Genomic DNA, 11,273 nt, shown 5'->3' with positions numbered 1-11,273 from the left:
GGAAAAGCTCCAGAAGATTGTGTTGTCTGTATTGCTACAAAATAATGGAGATCATAAAAATGCTTTTTTATGTTATTAAATTATATTATATTATCTTATTTAGGACTTTTTACGCAAATTCTCCAGTGCAAAATTTCTACACCCTTCTATGAGCATCAGTGACTGTTTGTGGTCTTTTGTGATAGTTGTGCGTAAGTTCCAGGTTTGTCTTAAGCAGTGATGTCTCCATGTCATGTAAGTTCTTTGGTTTCCCAGCATGCTCTGCACATTTGAGTTCCTCTCCACAGTTACTGTAGAATGTTGAGATTTTGCCATTTTATTGATATTTACTGTACTGTTCAAAAGTTAAAATGTTTTTGTAAGAAGTGTCTTATGCTCACCAAGGCATTTATTTGATCAAAGATACACTAGCAGTATTACTACACTGTAACTAGTAATATAGTGAAATATTAGTGCAATTTAAAATAACTTTTTCATAACTTATATTGTATTTGAAATAGAAATATTTTGTAAATGTCTTTTTTATCATTTTAATGCATCCTTGCCTAATGCTCAATGATAGTATACGTTTCTTTAAAAAAAAAAAATCTTCCTGACCACAAACTTTTGAATGGTATTATTACATGTTGATGTTCAAGGAGGCAAAATACATTATTAATAACCAGTGGTGTGTGTTTAAACTGGATAACGTGTTTTGTCTTGTAATATGTAAATATCTGTTAGGCAGTTTCATTAGGGCAGTACACAATTTTATATTTTCTAATTTTAATATTATTATATATTTTTACTTAATTTTAGATTTTCCTTTTTTTTTTTTTACCTTACATCATTTATTACATCTTTATTTGATTTTACAAATGCTAAACATCTTACATATTCTGTGATGTATGTAAACACGAGCACAACTATATTGTTATAGTAATATTCTGTATAGTAATGTTATAATTGACAAATAACAATAAGTGGCAAGTAAAAATGTTAAATGAGTAAAATTCATTGTAATTGAGTATTTTTTCATAAGCATCACATTCCAGAGGGGTCATGCTGCCCTTTAATGAATGAACTCGTTTCCCAGGCTAATCAAAAACAAAATTCATTGCTTTCTGTTTCGCTTTTCTCATGTTATGTAAGCAGACATTTCAATATGACAATATGGATTGCGCTGTTTTAGAGATGATGGTTCCTAAGAGCGGTTCGGTACTCGTGATGACAGGTGGTCCGTTTCCACCACTCGCTGGCTGCTATCTGTGTCATTGTCTTTAGCTGCGGCACAGTGTGTGGAGATGGATGGAGCCATGTGGGTGAAGCCGCTTCAGTTTCCCCACTGCTGGTGCCTGCCTGTCACGCCAACTCTCACTAGACCAATTAATTATGATGGCCTACTTATGATGTTTAATTGTGATGATTTATAGAGTAAATAAATATATTTGCGAGGACAGCATCTGCTCTGTCGGGATGAAAAGGTGCTGCTTTATTTCTGTTGTAGTTGTTTTTCTCTTTGTTTATTCCAAAGAAAAATAGGACATGAAGCAAACAAATAAAAAAATGTAAGTGTGCTCATTAGGAAAAAAATATCAAAATAAAAATGAACATAAAGCATACAGATCAGTGTCTTGGGATGTCACCTGCAATGAAACATTGCTGGTGTCATGAACTGAAGAATGAAAGGTGGATCCAGATGGCTAGACATATTTTCAAATGTTTAAACTGCAAATGGAGAAAAAAAAAGTTATTCTAAATGCTTACATAGTGTTTCCTTAAATGATTATGTATTAATCCCCAAGTAAAAAAGTAAAAGTTGCTTTGGATTTAACTTTTTTTTTGTGCTGACATGGTGGTGACAATGCTCGTGTCTCTATTTTGAGAAATATTTTGAGTCCTTGGTACATTTTTGTGTATGTGTGTGTTCAGAAGCTCACGGATGCATGAGGAGAGCATTCCCCCTGGTGAGCAGGGCCGGCCGGGACAGGGGCTTGACCCTTCCTCTGACCCCTCATCATTTCCGCCGGCAGGTGACGCTGGCAATTACAGCCCCGACTACTGGCCGCGTCCGGCTGCTTCTGTAGGGCCGGTGATGAATTGCAAATGGCTGGCACCCAGCGCACAACTCCAAACTCAAATAAATCTTCAGCGTGTAATAATGACAGGAGCAGGGAGAAGACTGGCAGCTATAACAAGGCAGCCAGTGTCACCCACTTACGCCAGGCTTTCAAGATCCATCATTACCTGCCAGGCCCCACGCTAAGGTGAGCCGGACATGCAGGCCCAAAAGAAAGATGTGTTGTTTGCAGTGGAGCATCCAGCCAGTCCCATCTGGCATGCTGCAAATGGGATTTCCCCCCCCCACTTCTTTCTACCCTCTTCTCAGACCGGTCTGACTGAAGCTGTCTGTCACCTCAGGTAGGTTTCGGACTTCCAGTCTCGGCGAGAAAGGGCCAGGCTGTGTATGCTGGTTATTCTTAGCATATCAGCACAATTATGTCATCATGACCAGAGAACATAGTTTTGTCCTTTTGACTTCAAATGGATTTTTTGTTCTTTTTAATTTTTATATTTTATTTTTAGGCCTAGAGACCACTTACTTTTTGGCCTTTTGCCTTAAGCAAAGTAGGAGGAGGACAGGAAATGTTGGGGAGAAGGGAGGAAACAAGATCGCAACAAGCCGATCTCAGAGTGGTGTATGAGCAGCACGGCAAGCATGTATGCAAACCACTCAACCTTGACTCCTCTTGATCAAAAAATACAGTGAAACAGTAATACTGTGAATTCTTCTTCTCCTTCTTCTTATTACATTTTAAACTCACTGTTTTATATTTATGTATATATATATATATATATATATATAGGGCTAGGGCTGGTTATAATAAATTATAATAAACACACACACACACACATATATATATATACATATATATGTGTGCGTGAGTGTGTTTATTATAATCAATATTGAAAAACATTTACGTTTATTTGTTTACATTTTGTAAAAATGTTTGTGGAAACTTTCTGAAAAAACTACTTTAATAATAAAAATACATAATTTATTATGCTTCATAATAATTATATTTAGTATTACACTAGTATTTTCACCAGCTAAAAAAAATATTTTAATTCAGTTATTTCTATATTTTGCTATAGTGTGTCAGTAGGTAATATCAGTTTACATTTCCAAAACTAGTGTTCTAATTATTTTGGCCACAACTGTACATAATTTATTATTTATAAAATTCTGTTTTCTTTATATATACAGTATATGTTCACCATAGTTTTATCAAAAAATAAATAAATAATAAGCTGTGTAATTGTGACCAATAAATCATAGAATTATTAACCATAATCAATTTTGTTTTGAAAATATTTTTGATCAACCTATGAATACAAAGTAGACAATCTGCCATTTGTGCTGGCAGTGTTTCTTTTTAATTAATCTCTCACACAGTTAGCGCTAACTGATCACAAATGCCTGGAGTCAATACTGTGAGTAATAAACTCTCTGTGAGATGGAGCAGCTTGCTGTAACACTCATGTACATGGCTCATCAGTGACCTGTGAGTCCTGGACCCAGACCCTGTGAATCCCCTCTCCTCTTTGTATTGTGTGTGGTGATAAATCTTTAGCTCCCTGAGAGGTGCTGGACTGATGCAGATGGGTGAGAGGGTGATGAAGCAGGACCTAACCATGGCCCCTCTCTCCTTACCTCTCTCTCTCTGGACTCTGATTGCTGTATAAACAGGGGTGTCAGGAGCTGCAGATATCACGAAGTGAAATTTAGGCAATTTGTTTCCACCCAGTCAAAGGCTGTTCTGTGGCCTATTTTTGGAGGCCCCTTTGGTGGCCTTACCATACGTTTCCACATAATTTATGGTGGCACTGTAACATATGGACTTTTCATCACTGTCCGGCCTCAAACTCCCTCTTGAATGTTATGTTCTCAGCATTGTTGCTTCTCTCTCTCTCTCTCTCTCTCTCTCTCTCTCTCACACACTCACTCACTCTCTCACACACACACACACACACACACACACACACAAGCACTAGCACCAGCTCTCTCTCTGAATCATTTTTTGAACTTGAAGATTTTGTTTTCCTTCTTTCTTGTTTTTGCAATTCCTTTTAGTTTTTGTCTACTCCAGGACAATACATAGGTCATAACTTTTTCATGTAATTTCATTAGTAAAGTAAATCATACAGAACACACCAAGGCTATCAGTAACTATGGGTTTTTCAGTCAGAAATCCAATTACGTAAATATGCACATTTTTTCTAGCAGTGGTTTTGTATATTAGTTTCAAACACCTAGTTAATTTTTTTTTTTTTATTAGATAAATTTCTGTAAACTAAACTATATTCTAGTATTATAATATTTGAATGGCTTCTTAATAAGAAGTGAACACCTTGAAATACACTGGCATACATTCAGTCAAGACTATTTTAGACTAAACAAAATTAAATTAAAGTAGATTTGATTTGTGTTCTTAGACAAAAATTTATTTGTATTTTTTTTAATGTCCGGTAGGGTGCAAGTTGTCACGTTTTTTTAATTTACAGTACTTGTTGTATTTCAATCCATTAGTTGTAACTTTATATTTTTATGTTACATATTGTTATTTCTGTTCCACAAATTATTTTATTTTATTAATTGCTTTCGTAAATTAGATGAAAAGCCCTGCAGGTTCCATTGTGACAACTTACCTTATAAAGCGCGACAAAGTTTCTGTTATTTGTTGTCAAGGCTTTAAGATATGTGCCTATACAGAAAATGAAAAATAAATCTTGATATGAATATCCACTAGAGTACAAATCTGGGACACAAACACACACATAGAGAGAGAGGGATAATTAAACATCAGTATATTGAGATTTATAAAAAAAAATTTTAATTTGTATATTTATACAATTATAGTAAATGGAAACTGCGCAGTGGATTTTAGAGATTACGTTATTTGCTGCAGCCATAGTCAGATTAATTCAGTAATGTTCAGTATTTTCACTTGAATAAGATCACTTGCTTCATGAATCACATTCTAATGTTGCCTTTAAAATATATATGTGTTAGAGGAAAGAAAAGGAAAGGAGCCTAGCAGCAAAATACACAAACTACAGCATGTGTTAACACACACTGCTAATTAAGCAGCGGCCAGCACGCGTTAGATTTATCACTGTAACTCTGACTGCTAATTTGCCGCCGTTTACATGGCTGATGCCTCTGACGATGGTACGAGAGGGGAGTGATTGATGTGTGACTGGACACTAACCATTTCAAGGACTGCATGTTCTGTGTATGTTGAATAAAAACTAGTTTCATTCTGGCTCACGGCTGTGACATATTTATGTTATCACAACATTTCCTGCCATTACTGAAGCCTCATCATACTGAATATAAATGACTGATCGTTGCTAGCCAGTGAAAGGTCCTTGCATCACTGAGATGAAATTGAGCAAAATGCATTTTTTAATTTTTAGTAAATTCTTGAGTGGATAATGTTTTGATAATCTGTTTTCATGAATTTTAATATGAACCAAAATAGCATTAATGACATAAATCACTAAAGTATTTGAAAATACATTTTGCAGCAATTTTAACTTTGATACTATTTTATAGTTTGACATTAAAAATAAATACTCCAGTTTCATTGATATTTTTGAGCCACCTCAAAATTTGAATTGTGCTCAATTACTATAAAATGTAAACTTCTACAAATTACACTAATTTACTTCATGTTCTGTCAGTGGGAAATCATTATTTTGGTTAGTTTCAGTCATATATTTGATGTGTGTGTTTGTGTAAAACAGGTTAGCCCTTACACATGCTGTAATTTCTCACTGAGACACTTTGAGAGATATTCAGTGATGCTTAGCTGCAATCTGCTTGTGTTTAGTTAATGGGTGAGAAGTGTTACTGATGTCTTCCTCTCTGACGTGCTGGAGCCGTAACCTTCACAGACAGCATAGCAGTGTGTTTCTGACTCATCCTCCCTACATTTATAAACATCAGCATCAAAGCTTTGCTTTTCAAATGGCACTGGAAATCCCCTACCCTCAGACGCACACTGACGTGGATGTTTTTGTCACATGACTACATTCATATGAGGTTGTGACATTGTCACCTCAATATTATTTGGTGAATATATTGATTAAAAAAAAATCTAATTAGAATTGTTGTTGTTATTATTATTATTATTACTTTGACTGAATGATTATGATTTTTTTTGTTTCATCAATTGAAAGGTTTGCTGACTGTTAATAATAATAATAAATTGTTTGTTTGACAGCTTATTTTATTACAACGTATTTTTCATATATTTACAGAAAAATAGCACAATTCATTCAATTTGTTCTACACTGTAAAAAGTGAAAGTTGACTTAACTTAAAAAAATTGAGGAAACCTGTTGCCTTAAAAATATTAAGTACATAATAATTTTTTTTTTTTAAAGTTAAGTGAACTTGACAATTCAATTAATAAATTTTTAATTATCATTTACTTAAAAATTTTAAGGCAATGGGTTTCCTCAATTTTTTTAAGTTAAGTCAACTTATCACTTTTTACAGTGTAAGTGGCACAAGATAATTTTAAAAAGCCGAATGCTGGATAATTAAAAAAAAATATATGTTTTAAATAATTACATTTAAAAAAATTAACCAGATTGCATTTATTATTAGTTTTAAACTCTTAAGTATACTTTTCAAATTTAAATTTCACAGTTCACAGTTAAATATTACTATAAAAAAAGAAATGTATTTTCAACAAATGTTTCTACACATTCAGTTTGTGAGACGCTTTGCCTTTTGTTATTGAGGACTGGCTTCTCACTCTGACATTGAGATGATTGCGATTGTTTAAAGTCCTCTGCGGGAATGAACCAATCCCTATTAAAACATTGAAAGCGGTACATTTTTGTAATGCCTCACAAAAAACCCGGAAAGAGTCGAAACCGAGCCTCTGATAAATCTTCCTACTGTGCTGTGCTATTGATTATTTCTGCCAAAAAGCTCCCCCGAGGACCCCCTCTGTGTTTATGCCGCCATTCGTTCACATCAATATATCTATCCAGTATATTCATGTCGCGGTTCAAAACGGGCTGCTCTTATGAAATCCACGTACCATGCAAGTCCTGTTGTCTTGTTTAAGCCGAACTTCAGATCACTTCAAACAACAGCAGCACTTGTACAAATTTTAATAAGCTTTGTCAGGTTGTTGCATTACTCTTTACTAATTATGGAGGGGCATGTATAGAAATGTGGATTGGTGCAGTGTGTGTAATAGCATGTGACAGCCAGGGGCAATTCGGGGGTGGATGTGAGATATTATATTGTACCCCACTCAACCTCCCAGCCTCCTGCCCCTCATATTAGCACAGTCTTTTGTTTCAGTGAAGTCAAATACAACAGCGTCTTGCTTCAGTGAATGAAAAACAGAGTGTGTGTGTGTATGATTGCAGGGTTGCCGCTCTGTGACTCATGTTGCCCTCAGTTAGCCAGCAGAGGCCACTCACAGCATATCATACAGCTGACAGTCAGACGCTACACACAGATCTGACTGCGTTCACCAGCACACACACATTCCCACAATCAAACGTTCACACACACAGTCATTAATATGCTATGCATACATAAAGCATTTCCTTTAAACAAGCCCTGCATTACATTGTAGTTCAATTTGCATTTTATTTTTTTTCTCAAACTTGCATCCTAATTTTGTTTTCTTTATGCTAAATAATTTAACTATTTGATCATTAAAATGTCTTTGTATTTTTTTCATTACATTTTTAAAATTACAATAATCATATTTTGTATTTTTAACAATGTAAATAGCCTTTTGTTCATGTTTTAGCATTTCAACGAGCTTTCTGGGCTGATCTGATGCTCAAAATCATCAGTCAGTTGCTCGTAAAAGCTGATAAATGATTTATCCATGAAAAAATATTAACTGGAGTCTGGACAATTGATCGGCCGATGATGAATGCGAGGCATGTGGATTACAAGGGAGAGCGGAAAGGCAGTAAATACAGGTGTCGTTTTGCTGAAGTACACCACGTTACGCTGCCATCACGCAGCTCTAAAATCACCTAAGAGTGACATGTTATAGATTCATCACATATGGCTTTTTATCCTTGTCTTTTCATGTCTTCTGTGAATCTTATATAATCAAAATGGAAATAAGTTTTTTTTTGTAATTGATTTATGTTCTGAAAATGCATTCATTTTTTTAGCTTTAGGCTTGTATACTGAAAAAAAAAAAATTGTTTAATGATCAAATTTTAAGAATTTTATAATTGTACTAACCATATGTACTTATGCTTTAAAAACAGAATAGTGCCGGTGTAAAATGCACAGTGCCGGTCTCATCTCCCAGATCAACTCAGCAGCTCATCCTGTCATACAGAAGCGTGCGGTACGCCGTGATCCGCCTGAGAAATTAAAAAAGGGAAGTGTTTCTGTCAGCCTAAGCCCAGGATTCACGACCCAATCCACCACGGAGGACTAATGAAATCATCCTAATCCTTCCACCTCCCCTCACCCTCCTAATGCACATTCATTCACTATTCTATCCTTACCAGGGGAAAGGGAAGCCGAATCAATATAGTCCACAGCTTTGAAATCCGTCAGGACAGAGAGAGGAAATAAAGCCTCAGAAATGAAGACATATGTGCTGGTTTCGTGCATCACGCTGTCTCATTCCGTATGCTTTATTCAATTGGCAGTAAGTAAAGGAAATATCTCACTGATGAAGGCATATAAGGGAATAAACCTAATCACTCTTCAGCCCTTTTTCTTTTTCTTTCTCTCGTTCTCTCTCTCTCTTTGCGCTCTCTCTCTCTCTGAAGGTTGAGGAAATTCCAAGCTTCGAAATGAATCTTTTCCTGTAATCGGTCCCTGAGGCTGTGTCATAATTCTGTATACAGTATCACGATAATGACATTCCAATAATCATACGCATCATAAACCCAAGCTCTCGGGTTCGCAGAGTGAGGATGATCAGACGCTCTATGTCACGCAGCTGACCTGTAATGCTACAATGATGTGATTGGCCATAATCCCACGGTGAATATGGGTTTCATTCACTTTTAATAATGGTTTCCTCCTCCATTTTCAGTAATTTAATATTAATAAAAAATAAGTGTATTTATTATAAAAGAAATTTATATTCCTCTAGTGTAACCGAACAGAATTAGTGAAAAAGTAATTATTGTTTCAAATAGGTTTCACGAACACACTGCCATTGGTCAGACAAACATATAGCTCCGCCCCAAACTCACGCCATTGGTTAAGCCACTGTTGCTAGTATTGAACTGGTTGAGATAAACAAACACAAAGCAAGTTGCTTACACTTTCTGGAGTGTAATGCAAATTATTTTGTGCATTAGGGTGAAATTAGAGAAAGTATTTTAACTTAATGTTCAAATAATTCAATAATCAAAAAAAAATACAAAATTTACACATGAATTGTAAATCTACACATTAGATTTCGCACAGCTTCACCCAGCACGCACACACAACCACACACGCACACATCTTTTCCACTCTGTTACTCCCACTTCTCCAAAGACTACTTTCTTAAACCCACAGGTAGTAAACAACCAATTTTATTCTCAAGAATAGCCTCAGCTTCCATCAACCTCATGTTTATTTTCGAGCAGTGTGAGGGGAGAGAGCCCAGCGCAGAGTGGTATTGTGATATTTGTGCTACGATAAGTCCATAAATAAGATTAATACGGCGTAGAGGAGGTTGTCGGCAGGCTGGGCTAAAGGAAATAAGTTGGCTGTGAACAGAGAATACTGTAAACTGAATGAATCAGTGGGGTCCAGGGCCAGATAATGTGATCATGAGTCCATGTAACTCAGCATGACAATGGGCGCAGGCTTCTCTGCCTCCATGCTTCACTGTTGAGAATGGATTACAGAGCTCCAGTGGCACGCCGTAGACCCATTTTCAACCTGCCACTGAGATAGCAGCCAGATTAAAGTCCACACACGCACACATACACACGTATGTAGCCAGCCAGAACGGGAACCAGACGTGAACACTAACATAGACATGTGTCTGTATACGTCATGGACACATACTCCACATACAGTGATTAGAACAAAGTGAGTATATCTGACTGTTAAAGATCATATGAATTGTTCAGCAACTTGTGTTGATGCATTTCCTATTGAAATAAGAGGTTTGGGAGGGACCTATAGAATGGCTTGTCTCTTTTGTTTTACAATGCTAAATTCTTGTTTTAAAATAATTTACTTGCTAGTTATTAGAAAGTGATATTTCTGAATAGAGAAATTAATAGATTTTTAAATGCACATATTTGCTAAAAGTCAATTTTGTCAACAGTTAAGGGGACAGTAACATATACACTGCCTTTCAAAAGTTTGGTGTGCATAGGTTTAAATATTTTTGAAATAATCTTATGCTTACTAAGCCTGATTTAATTGAAAGTACAGTTAAAAACAGCAATATTCAGAAATAGTTTAAAATAATATATATATATATATATATATATATATATATATTTTAAATGTAATATATTTCTGTTATGTCAACGCTTTTTACCATTACTCCAGTCTTCAGAGTCACTTGATCCTTAAGAAATCATTCTAATGTACTGATTTAATGCTCATTATTTTAGACAATTAATAATACATATATATATATATATATATATATATATATATATATATATATATATATATATATATAGGGTGCGATTTGTGAAAAAACAGAAGGGGGTGCTTTAGAAAACTTTTTATAGGTGTAGGCTATAAAACTATTGGCGGAGGTTGACCCAACTACAGTGCTTTTAATACGACGGAAACTGTTTTAACGTGATCACAGTTTAGTAAAAACATTGTACGTTATTTCCACGGTTATTCAAACAATGAATAAATTATACAGAGAATTATATATATATATATATATATATATTAGGATTCTTTGATGAATAGAAAGTTTAAACGACTGACATTTATGTGAACGCTGTAAAAAAAATTCACCTGTTTCAACTTAAAAAATTAAGTTCAGTTGCTGCCTTAAAATTTTAAGTTAAATCAGCTTAAAAGTACAAACTCACTTTATGTTGTAATGAGTTGAATGAATTGTACTTTTAAGTTGATTTAATTAAAAAAAATTTGTAACATTAGAAAAGTTTAATTTAATGTGTCCTTGCTGTACAAACGTTTTCACTTCTTAAAAAGAAAAAAATCATTCCTAATATTTCAACAGTACAGAGGACCTCAAAGCTAAATAACAGGGACTAAAAGCCACAAAAACTCATAGATT

This window comes from Onychostoma macrolepis, chromosome 17 (assembly GCF_012432095.1).
Source record: "Onychostoma macrolepis isolate SWU-2019 chromosome 17, ASM1243209v1, whole genome shotgun sequence".
Lineage (NCBI taxonomy): Eukaryota > Metazoa > Chordata > Actinopteri > Cypriniformes > Cyprinidae > Onychostoma > Onychostoma macrolepis.
The sequence above is the reverse complement of the archived record's forward strand: the minus strand, read 5'-3'. Positions refer to the sequence as shown.